The 12274-nt window shown below is 49.9% G+C and overlaps 1 long non-coding RNA gene across 4 annotated transcripts in view; it reads left to right on the forward strand.

The window, feature by feature from the left end:
* Positions 1-12274, forward strand: part of LOC105483091 (uncharacterized) — a 75085-nt gene that overhangs the window by 55829 nt on the left and 6982 nt on the right. The gene's annotated exons all lie outside the window — the stretch shown is intronic.

A 12274-nucleotide genomic window follows, 5' to 3' on the forward strand; every position in this document is an offset into this window, starting at 1 on the left:
AAGCATCCTTCCACTGAGATGTTATGCAGATAAATAGGGCCAAGAAGAGCTTTCCACTTAGAAGGAACAGCACTTGCAAAGGCCCTGGGGTGGGAAGGAGCAGGATGAATGTGCAGAGGGAGAGGAAGGCAGTGTGACTGAGTGGAGAGGGGTGTGACGTGAGAATACGCAGGAAGGTAGGGCAGACTCCTCAGGACTTTTCTGGCCCGTTAAGGAAGGTTGTCTTTGAGACAGTGGTGCCTTTATTCTGAGAGCAGTGGGAACCACAAAGCGAGGAAGTGACATTAACAGGTGTGGAGAAGGGGTGGAGTGGAAATGAGAACACCGGTCGGGAGGCTGTGGTGGTTGTCCAGGTGACACAAAGCAAGGGCTTGAGTTAGGGTCATGAGAGTGGAGATGGAGAGGAGGGGAAAAAGTCTTGAGATCATCAGGCAGTAACATAAGCAAGGCTTGGTGGGAGATGGAGGACAGGGGTGTGAGGAGGTGTTGACAATGACCTCTAGACTTCTGGACAGACTTCTGGACGAGAAGATGAGCCATTGACTGAAGTGGTGAACATGGGGTTGGGAGAACCCAGGTTTGGGGGTGAGGAAAGGAACTGAATATGGTTAAGTTTGCATTTCCGTTCAAGCATCCTACTGGTAGCTGGGTAGAAGGGAAGAGGCAGATAGAGGTGCTATGTCCTTTCCCCCCCAGTCCCCCAGCCACAGGAAGGGGGGCTCCCTGCATCCTGCACCTTCCAGAAGCACCCAGCCTCATCTGTCTATAGATTAATGTTTTAGACTTATTTCTAATCTAAGAGTAAGCAGAACATTGGGGAATGCAATGAGCACCTTCCTTTACTATGTGTCCTGCATCCTCCCTATATGGGAGTTGTATTTTCTGAATTCCAAGACAGCACCCACAAAGGATTCTCAGGCTTGTTCCAGGAGTAATGTGCATTATGATTTGCATGCTGTATAGGAACTGGGAAAACCAGAAGGGAAAGGAGGAGAAAGGAAAAAGGGACTTATTTTTAATGAACATCTACTGGATGCCAGACCTTAGGTGAACCTTTTCTCTTTTACCAGCATTACACTGTTTAATTCTCACAAAAGTAAGGTATGTATTATTGAGCCCGTTTTACAGACGAGAACACTGAGGCTCAGAGAGGTTAGATACATTGTCCCAATTGCATAGGTAGTATGGGTCGTGGGTGGAATTTTAACCCGGGCCTGCCTATGTCTAAAGCTCATGTTCTTTTCACCACACTAGTCCTATCTGAAGGTGGAGTTCTAATCTGGGGCCCAGGAAGGATTTGGCTTTCTTCAGGGCCGGGGAGCTGGAGGGCAGAGTCTACTTGGTTTATATACTGCCTGTCTAGCGGGAGCCCAGAGCTGAGCTCTCTCAGTCCAGTTGTCTGCACCTGGCTCCCGCTCCTAATTTAGCAGCTTCAACTCCTCCTTCACCTTTCCGCTGCAGCCACTTTGGTCTTCTCACTGTCTGTGGGAGTGCCAAAGGCTTTCTCACCTCTGCCCCATTGCTTCTGCTGCTGCCCCTCTTAGAATGTCTTGTTCTGCCCAAGCCCTGCCCACCCTCCACATCCCAGCTTCCAGCACACCCCTTCTTGTCCTCTGTGACCAGCTCCGGGGTCTCCTCTGTGAACCCTCCCCATGATTCTCTGGGCAGAGTTGAGCCCTCCCTCTCCTGGACCAGCAGGGTGCCTAAGAGTCTCCCAAGGCCAGGTTCAAATCCTGACTCTTCCACTTAGGAGCTCAGTGATCTGTGGCAAATTACTTAACCTCTCTGGGTCTCAGTTTGCTGCTCTGTAAAGTGGGGATTGTAATGGCACCGACTTTACAGGCTCATGGTGAGACTAACGTAATGAGATGAGTGAGACGACGCCTGGCAGACTGTGAGGCCTGAATGGGTGATGGACCCAGGTGGCCTGCAGCCCACTGTTAGGTGCATATTTTTTTACTCATTTGTCTTCCCCTCCAGGCTGGGAGCTCCTTGAGGATGGAGCCTTTCTTTTATTTCAGTATTCCCAGTGCCTGCCACAAGGCTGATACAGACTAGGTATTTAGTGTGCATTTATTGAATGAATGGACAGGTGCCAGAGTTTTTATTCTATATATTTTGTCTTCCCTTCCCTGTGTTTAGCTTTTCAGAGGTTACAGCTGGGTTTCATGCTTAGCCGTGCCCTTCACAGAAGCAGACCTACACACAGTAGGTTCCCAATAAAGGTTTGTGGTTTATTTCTGCGGGCGGTCCCTTCCCAAACAAACAGCATCCAGCCTCTGATCCACACAAGCATCCGCCGCCCTCCTGGGTGTAATGGATACATATTTATTATTGCCCACGTGCCTCTCCTCCCCTGCCGAGCACTGTATTAAATGGCTGTTCCTCAGCTCAAGTGCACAAATATTCCTTTCAAAATTATTACATTCACCTTTTGTTGGCAGAACATGCCATATGAAACATCCCAACCTCTTATTGAGTGTGGGTGTCTGCTTTCTGCTTCCGCCTCAACAGCAGTACTGAGGCCAGAAGGCCTTGTCAGTGTTCCAAGTGCCTGCCTGGCCAGCTATTGGCTGGACCCAAGGAGCCATTGTGGGACCTGATTCTGGGTTAACCTGAGCTGACCTAGTCAAGGCTATCATCGTGACATCATTGTCTTCATCACTGACACTGTTGCCAGCATTACCACCATCACACGGCCATAATCACCATCACCACTACCACTATCATCACCGCCATCACTACCATCATGACTGTAACCACCACCATCATCACCACTATAACCACCACCATCACTACAATCATTACCACCATCACTACCCCCACCACCACCACTACCACCACCATCACACCATCACCACTACCGTCACCACCATCACCACAATCATTACCACCATCACAACCCCCACCACCACCACCACCACCATCACCACCCACATCACCACCACCATCACCACAATCATTACCACCATCACTACCCCCCCCACCACCACTACCACCACCACCATCACCAACATCACCACTACCAGCACCACCATCACCACAATCATTACCACCATCACTACCCTACTGCCACCACTACTACCACCATCACCACCATCACCACCATCATCTCCACGACCACCATCACCACAATCATTACTACCATCACTACCTCACCACCACCACTACCACCACCACCATCACCAACATCACCACTACCATTACCACCATCACCACAATCATTACCACCATCACTACCCCACCACCACCACTACCACCACCACCATCACCACCACCACCACCACCAGCACCACCATCACCACAATCATTACCACCATCACTACCCCCACCACCACCATCACCACCACCACCAGCACCACCATCACCACAATCATTACCACCATCACTACCCCCACCACCACCATCACCAACATCATCTCTACAACCACCATCACCACAATCATTACCACCATCACTACCCCCACCCCCACCACCACCACCATCACCACAATCATTACCACTATCACCACCCCCACCACTACCATCACCAACATCACCACTACCATCACCACCACCATCACCATCACCACCATCACCACAATCATTACCACCGTCACTACCCCCACCACCACAATCACCATCATTGTCACTACCATCACCACCATCACCACCACCATCACCAGCATTACTACCAACTTCACTGCCATGATTACCACTGCCATCTGCACAGCCACCATCATTACCTCCATTATCAACATTGCCACATCATAACTGTCATTTTCACCATCACCACATTCATTCCTATTATAATTAATACTATTAATTACTAACATTTATTGAGAGCTTTATGATAGATGTAGAACTAAGCCCCTTATGTGTGTGACTTTACTAATCCTCCAAATGACCTTAGAGGCAGGTACATTTTAAATTCTTGTTTTACAGGTGAGAAAACTGAAACTCAGAGAGGTTAAGAAACTTGCTCAATATCACACAGTCAGCAAGTTTTTTTTTTTTTTTTTTTAGCTCAAGTCAGCAGACATTTAATGAGTGTTCATTGGCACGTAGGATACGGTACCTCCCATTACCAGGGACACAAAAATGAGTATTTCCTGGCTACAGGGATCTTTACAGCTTTCTCAAGGAGATCAGACATATAATTAATACAATGAAGCCTACAGGTGTGTCTTCAAGAGATAAGATAAACTACCCTGAGGGTATGGGGGGAAGATCATTTTTGGTTAAGACCTAGACCTAGAGGCATTCCTATAACATGGACATTTTGATAAAATCTGTCCTAAGCTTTTTGGTCATGTAAGAGCCTTCTTGGCCAGGCATGGTGGCTCATGCCTGTAATCCCAACACTTTGGGAGGGCGAGGCGGGTGGATCACCAGAGGTCAGGAGTTTGAGACCAGCCTGGCCAACATAGCGAAACCCCGTCTCTACTAAAAATACAAAAATTAGCCAGATGTGGTGGTGCACACCTGCAATCCTAGCTACTCGGGAGACTGAGGCAGGAGAATCACTTGAACCCAGGAGGCGAAGGTTGCAGTGAGCCAAGATCGTGCCACCACACTCCAGCCTGGGCGACAGAGTGAGATTCCATCTCAAAAAAAAAAAAAAAAAAAAAAGCCTGCTTGTCTCTCTGAACAACTCAAAGGAAGACTTGGCTGTCTTGGCTGTCTCTCTAACTCCTCCTGCCTACGCCCTAGGCCAAGTGTTCTTGCTGTGCCACGTTTGCCGAGACTGCCATCTTGGTTTCCTGCTGGAAGGACGTTTAGCAGCCCTTCTACAGATGGAGAAGACTGAGGCTCAGAGAAGGGAAGAAACTTATGGAACGGAGAGAGTAAACTCTTCTTTTTCAGTTCCCTGACAGTGCAGTCATTCTGTGAGGCCCGTTTGGATGCTGAGTTTATCAAGAATGAGAGGGGAAGTGCCCATATTGGGACCTTCTTTCCTCACCAGCTGGTTTATGTGGTATATGGTGGTGGGGGGCCTGGGGGTCTCTGGCCCCCTGTTGCTTCTCCTGTTTTGGTCTCTTCCAAGGGGACCTTAGGACAGCTGGGTGGGCCTGTGCAAGTGGGCTCAGAGCTCTTGTTCATCTTCAAGGGTTCATATTCTCCATGGCTGGCCAGGGAATCCTTTCCTCCCTGAGTGACCCCCCGGCGTGGCCTCCAGAGCCTCATCTGAACACCGCATGGACACCACTTCAGTCTGCGTGTTCTCTTGGAGTAGCAGACTGGCCCTTTTCCCGAGAGGCTGGAGCAGGCAAGAGCGAGAGTGGAAGGATTTTGAGATGTTTCCTGAGCGATGAATGCAACCCCACCTTCTGGCATTCTCTCAAGAGACTGCGGAAAAGCCTTCACTGGTCTTTTGATGATCTCTGGGTATGAGACGAATGTTTCTGTGAATGTGACTCACGCTGAGGTTGACTTCAAGGAGGAGGTGAAATGGCCTGGCTCTAAGAGGGTTACATTTGATTCCTTCATTTATTTGCTCTTTCAACAAATAGTTTTTGGCCTCCCACGAAGTGTCAGGCATTGCGCTGGGAAGGGGGGTGGCAGGGGTGAGGACAGAGTAGATGTGGTTTCTGCCCTTATGGGGAAGAAGGGAAGACAGATGTGACTCCAGTAGTTACACGAATGGAAACAATTACACACAGTTTTAAGCTCTACCCCCAAAGAAGCAAGGGCTGCTGAGAGAATGTGGAACAGGACTGGCCAGTGGGCTTTGGGCATCACGATGATAATACTTAAGGAGTGCTAATGGCGCTGGGTGGGCTGGGCTGCAGCTGCAGCACTGGTTGTTAACTTGGTTAGCCGGCTGTAACCTGTGTTGTATCAGTTCTTCAATATTCTATCATCCGCAGGGCCACGTGCTGTTCCCAGCGCTTCACTCATACATATTTACTAATTTCATCCTTACCCCTATGGGACAAGAACTCTTGTTATTTTACAGATTGGGAAACCGAGGCACCGAAAGATTGAGTACATTTTCCGATAATATACAGCTAATAAGTAGCAGGGTGAGGGTCTGAACGCAGGCTCTCTGGCTTCAGAATCCAGCCTTTCTCTATTCCACTCCTAATGCTTCTGGTGGATGAGTGAGTTTAACGAGGTAAACATGGGGCAGTTGTGGGGTTGGGGTGGGTTTCAAGCCCAGAGCTGTGTAAAATGCCTGGTAGTAGGAAGGGCACAGGACACTCAAGGAAGCAGGTGAGGCGGGTGCAGCTGGCATTAGGGGCCAAGGGGCTAGGGCATGGGGAAAGAGGGCAGGTGGCAAGGAGAGGAAATGGACAGGGCAGGATTACGTGGAACCTGGGAGCATTACGGTTCCGGCCAGGATCCCAGCAGAGTGAGCTCCACAGGAGTGGGCACTGTGCCTCTTTTCTTCATTCATGTATACCCAGCTCTGAGCACACTGCCTGGCACATAGGAGATGCCCAATAGTGATCTAGTGAATGACAAAGGAGGGAGCCAACTCCCTTCTCTCCAGCCCTCACCCAGCTCTGGCTTCCCCAGTTCCGACTGTCTATTAAAATTCTAATTGCTGGGGCTCCAGCCCTGGAAAATGCAGTTTAGTAATGCTTGGAGGGCTTGGGGATCTGTATTTTCAGTAAGCTCCCAAGATGATTCTGAGCTCCCAAGATGATTTTCCTGGTTGCCCCTGGACACTCCTGGAAGCTGGTGGTTCTGCTTGTAAGGGGCAGCATGGGGGTGGGATGCTGCCCTGCAGACAGTTACTGGGGGACACACCTTGAGCTCACAGCCCCCCATCTCAATGTTTATCTACAGCACTGTGGAAAGAAACACTCTTGGTGGGCTTTCCAGTGCTGGTTTCCTGGCAGCCCTCTCCTCTTCTGGGGTTGTGGTCGTTAGCTCCGGGCTGACCCTGGCCACCTGAAAACCTGGACTGGATCATCGTTGATATGGTGGCTATGGCTGTGTCCCCACTCAAATCTCATCTTGAATTGTAGCTCCCATAATTCTCACATGTTGTGGGAGGGACCTGGTGGGAGATAATTGAATTATGGGGGCAATTTCCTGTATACCGTTCTCGTGGTAGTGAATAAGTCTTAAGAGAGCTGATGGTCTTCTAAGGGGAAGCCCCTTTTGCTTGTCTCTCATTTCTCTCCTGCCTGCCACCACATAAGACGTGCCTTTTGCCTTCCGCAGTGATTGTGAGGCCTCCCAAGTCACGTGGAACTGTGAGTCCATTAAACCTCTTTTTCTTTATAGATCACCCAGTCTTGGGTAGTCTTTATCAGCAGCGTGAAAACGGACTAATACAATAGTTGACCTTGAGTTTTAGGCATTCTGTAAACAACCTAGAAATCTGTTGGGAACCGAGAGAGAGAGAAATCAGTTATTCAATCAATCATCCAACAAACTAATTAGTCAATCTAGAGAAGAGAAGGGGAAGAGGAGTGGGGTGGAGACAAGGGAAGAAGGTAAAATAGAAGAGATGGAGGAGAGAATGAGAATGCAGACGAGGAGTGAGAAGAGAAAGGGGGCGAGAACAGACAGTGAGAGACAGAGAGGGGAGAGACTGCTGAACATGGGGATGGGGTGGTTCTCGGGGGACAGCCCTGAGCAACAGCATTGTAGGCATTTGACAGAAAGGGCCTAGTTGTCCCAGCTGTTCTTGGAGAGGGCCTGAGCGGTCACACATGAGCACAGCTTACAGGTGGTACAAGTGTTGAGAGAGGTGGCCATTCCCCTGATAGCCATAATCTTACAGTTTGTTGTTGTTGTTTAAGTTGGGGTCTCAGTATGTTGCCCAGGCTGGAGTGCGGTGGTGCCAACATAGCTCATTGTAGCTTTGAACACCCAGGCTCAAGTGATTCTCCCACCTCCACCTCCCAGGTAGCTGGGACTACAGGTGAACACCAACAACACTTGGCTAATTTTTGTATTGTTTTGTAGAGATAGGCTTCTGCTGTGTTGCCCAGGCTGGTCTCAAACTCCTGGCCTCAAGCGATCCTCCTGCCTCAGCCTCCTAAACTGTTGAGATGACAGGTGTGAGCCACCACACCCAGCCATCTTACAGTTTTAAAGCAGGTGAAACTGGCAGAGCTGGAGGTGGCTGGGAAAGTCGGCTGTGCCAGGCCTAGTGGAGCCTGGGGCTCCACTTATCTCATTCAGAACTGAAGACCTGAGCTGTGACGGCACAGGGGCCCTCAGCATCTGGGTCATTAGCAAAGGGACTGGCAGTTGCACAGGCCAGAAAGGAGCCCACCTGTAGGAAAAAGATAAGTCTGATGGGCCAACCTCAGTTTCTCCAGCTAGAAAATGAGGGCATGGGACCAGACGATCATACCCACAGCTACTAATATTAACCTCCTGCTATGTGTCACACTCCTTTCTTGGGCCTTCTGGGAACCCGTCCTGAGCTGACTGGACTCACCATTCCAACCTCAGTCCCTGCTACTCTCCCCATACCCTCCCGCCATCTTTCAACCTCACCAGGCTCAAGTACGCCAAGCCTGTTCCTGCCTCAGGGCCTTTATACGTGCTGTTCCCTCCGCAGAATGTCTTCCTGTGGTCTTTGCCTAACTGGCTCCTTGCCATCCACCTCTTCAGAGAAGCCCTCCATCATCACCCTGCCTCAAATAGCTTCCCAGTCACTTGCCTTTACATTACCCAGTTATGTTCTTTGCCACTCCATTCCCCTTCCAGCATGGGTGCTCTGTTAAATCAGGAAACTTGTTCCTTCTGGTCTCTGTGGCATCCCATCCCTACCCCCATGTGAGTGCCTGGCACATATAGACACTTGATACCTGCTTGCTGAATGAATAAATGAATAAGTGCAACTTGGTAAGTTGGTGCTTCATTTGTGTTATTTCGAGTAGGTGTCATAAATATTTGCTTTTGTTAGGTATTGAGGGAGATGTTTTCATCAGGGTCCTACACAAGAGGAAACTGAGGTTCCCAGAGGTGAGGTCACACAGCTGGGACCTGGACTCAAGGCTCTGCCTCCAAAGCCCTCTCCCCCAGGGTGCCCCACCTTTTGTCGAGCAAAGAGGAGACACCAGCCACCAGGAGCTGGGGATAATCTTTGTGCTTTAGAGATGAGGAGGTGATGGCTGTGGGTGAAGTTGCTCAGCACTGCCACCCTCAGTCCTGTGGTGGTAATGCCTTTAGGCTCGTTCGTGGGGCACACTGCCTGCAACTGTGATTCTCAAGAGACCCAGGGCAGGGCTGGGAGCAAGTGGCAGCTCTGTGGTTCACACACCACCTGAAGCAGCTGGCTCCTAGAGGTGCCCAGTCAGAACAACACACAGGGATTTCCGGAGAGAGTGCTGTCCTTCAAATTATTCAGGCTCATTTCCCAGACAGGCCCAGCACAATGCCACAGATTTCCCCAGTGGCATAGTGTGCTGCGAAGCCTCCTACCCACAGGACAGGTGCCCCTTGCCTCTGTGGGTAACAGAGAAGTGCCTCATGTGCCCGAAGACTGCAGAAGTCTGCTTCATTGGCCACCTGTCTGTCGGCAGTGGTCTACACCTCTTCAAACCCCTGAGCTGAGGTTTATTGTGGTCAAGGGGCAAGATCATGGCTATTAGAGCCACCTTGATCTGGATTGAAGTCCCAGCTATGCAACTTACTGGCTGAGTGATGCTGGACCTGTCACATAACTCTCCAAGCCTCAGTTTCCCTGTCTGTAAAAGGGAGATACTTATTAAAGTGCTTGGTCCAGAATTAAGTCAACAAGTGGCATATCTGCCCCTTGCCATCTGGCCACAGTTTCACCTCTGGCCACTCCTGCCCAGTTCCTCTGCCATGCTTTGCACACGCTGTTCTCTGCCTAGATGCTCACCCTGCCTTGCCTGCTGGGCCAGGGTCTCTTCCTTCTACATGGCAGGCACCTCCTCCAGGAAGCCTTCCCAGACACCCTCAGAGCGTTGGTCTATCCTGGGTTCTCTGAGCCTCCATACTGTTAGAGTGGTGAGGTCTGTAATGGTCAGTGTGTGTGGACCAGGGTTGTGTCGTTTTCGTCCCAATGTCCCCAGCACAGGACTCAGCAGGAGGAATATCAGTTGAATACATAGATGAAAGAAGCACTCGAAAATAGAAATGAATTAATGAGTAGAGAAAGGAATGAAGAAAGCATGGAGGAAGGAAAAAGACAAAATGAAGGAAAAGGAGAAGAAAGCAAGGGAGTGGGAGAAAACAGAAGGTAAAAAGAAAAGAAATGAGAGAGAAAAGGCAGAGAAGGAAGTGGGCCCTCCTAGGGTCCCTCCCGCCATGCTGATGTCTCAAGTCCCAGCTCTGCAACTTACTTACCCCCCTGTCCTGCCTGCTTCTGTCTGCCTGTCACTCCACAGAGGTCCTCAGTTGCCTCCGGCTCCCACAGAATATTCATTGTTCTCTTGCCTGCTCCACTCCGCCTCTCCCTGCTTGTTAGGTGCCAAAATGGTGGAATGATCAGAGGTAAAGCACGTCTGTCACCAGGCATGGTGGGGCTGATTCATCGAAAGACGCTCCTCTCCCCCAGGCTCTGCTGCAGAGGCTGAGTCAGCCCTGGCTGCTTCTCTCCTAAGGTCACAGCTATGTCTTCCCCAGAGGGTCCAGGAAATGTAGCACAGGCTTCGAAAAGGGCACAGCCCCTGGAGCTAGAGAATTTCTTTTTGAGCAATTGGGATCAGAGAACCCTTGGCTTGAATGTGGTGGGGCAGACTCTAAGGATGCTGGAAGGGGCTGGGAGGTGGTTCAGCCTGTGCTGGAGCTAGGGGAGCCCCAGTTCCACTTGGCGTTCTGGAACAACCTCGTGGGCAATTCCTTGAGCATGATCCAGGAAGGCTGGTATCTGGGGATGGACTTGGGCTGGTAGGGGAGTGGGTAGCCTTTCCAGATGGGACTGGAGACAGGGCTGAGGGAGCACGGGGGAGTCAACACTCTGCAGGCCGAGAGGCAGAGGCCAAGATTCAGAAAGGCTGCCAGAGCCCACCCAGCTCCAGTCTGTGATGACAGCCACTGAGAGCCCAGCCAATAGCTACTTTATCTGTGCACCTACTATGTGCCAGATCTCCACCATGTACTCAGGGCTCCTGGGACCTTGTTTCATTCCATCCTCACAGCAGCCTTCTGGCATAGGTGTCATTGTCATCTCCATGTGAGGAAACCACAGCTTGGAGAGGTCGGAAATCCTTAAGCCCATGGCTGTAGAATGTCAGAGTCCCAATCTGAACCAAGAACAGCCAAGCCCTGTTGCCTTCTTGTCCAGCTACCCTTTAGAAACGACTTACTAATTTTTCTAGAATATAATAATACACGCTAGCTGTAGAAATGTAGAGAAGTAGAGTTCAAAAAAGAAAAGGGACTTTACCCCAAACCCAGCATTGTTTCCTCTATGCCCTTAAAAAAAAACCACAGCAGGCACCATGTGGCTTCTTGTTATTCCTACTTAACATTAGAGCAGAAGCATTGTCCTAGGAGAATACAACTTTTGGCAAGTATAATTTTTACTGGCTGTCATAGTATTCGGGTTGGGAATATGCGCCCTAATTTCCTTAGCCATTCCCCTATACCTGGACGTTTGGATGGACTCCAAAGTTTCAGTGTTATAAACAAGACTGCTATGTGTTTCTTTGTGTTCAGGCTTTTTCTATGTTTCAGGCTTTTTCTATGTTCCAGATTTCTGGAAGGGGAATGATTGGGTTAAAGGCAGGGTTGCTTTGGGGAGTGGGTGGATTGGAAGAGGACCAAGGAATCCTGGCAGTCACCCCCAAGAAAGGTGCTTTTTTTTCTAAGAGAGACCAGCTCATTGAGGGAGGCTGCCTTCCTTTGGACTAACTGGCCTAAGTTAGACTAACATCAGAACTTTTGATGATACCTTTTTGACCTTCTGACTGTTTCTTTACCCTCTTATAAGCACTGTGGGTGTGTGTTGAGGGGCCCTTCATACATTCACCTACTGGGTTCCTGGAGGCAGCCGCGGATTCAGAGAACTTGGGGATAATCTTATTCAACCCTCCTCATATGCACACAGGTGTACCATTTGACAGGTGCAGTGACTGAGTCCCAGTAAGGACAGGTAAGTTGTTTAATCTGCCTGAGAGTAACTTTGCTGAGAGCAGATGGAGGCTCCCTGACTCCATGGCTCCCTCCACTGTGTTAGCTGCCTTGCATTTTTTTTTGATTCCAGATCATATAATTCTATCCCCAAGCATAATGAAGAACAATTGCTGGTATCATGGTTGCCATGGCAACACTGGCTCCAAATTTCCTGCTAGAGGTGCTGGGAGTGAGGGCTTGGACTATGAGGGTCCTGAGGCTGGGATGGGGGTGCTGA

This window comes from Macaca nemestrina, chromosome 1 (genome assembly GCF_043159975.1).
Source record: "Macaca nemestrina isolate mMacNem1 chromosome 1, mMacNem.hap1, whole genome shotgun sequence".
Taxonomy (NCBI): Eukaryota; Metazoa; Chordata; class Mammalia; order Primates; family Cercopithecidae; genus Macaca; species Macaca nemestrina.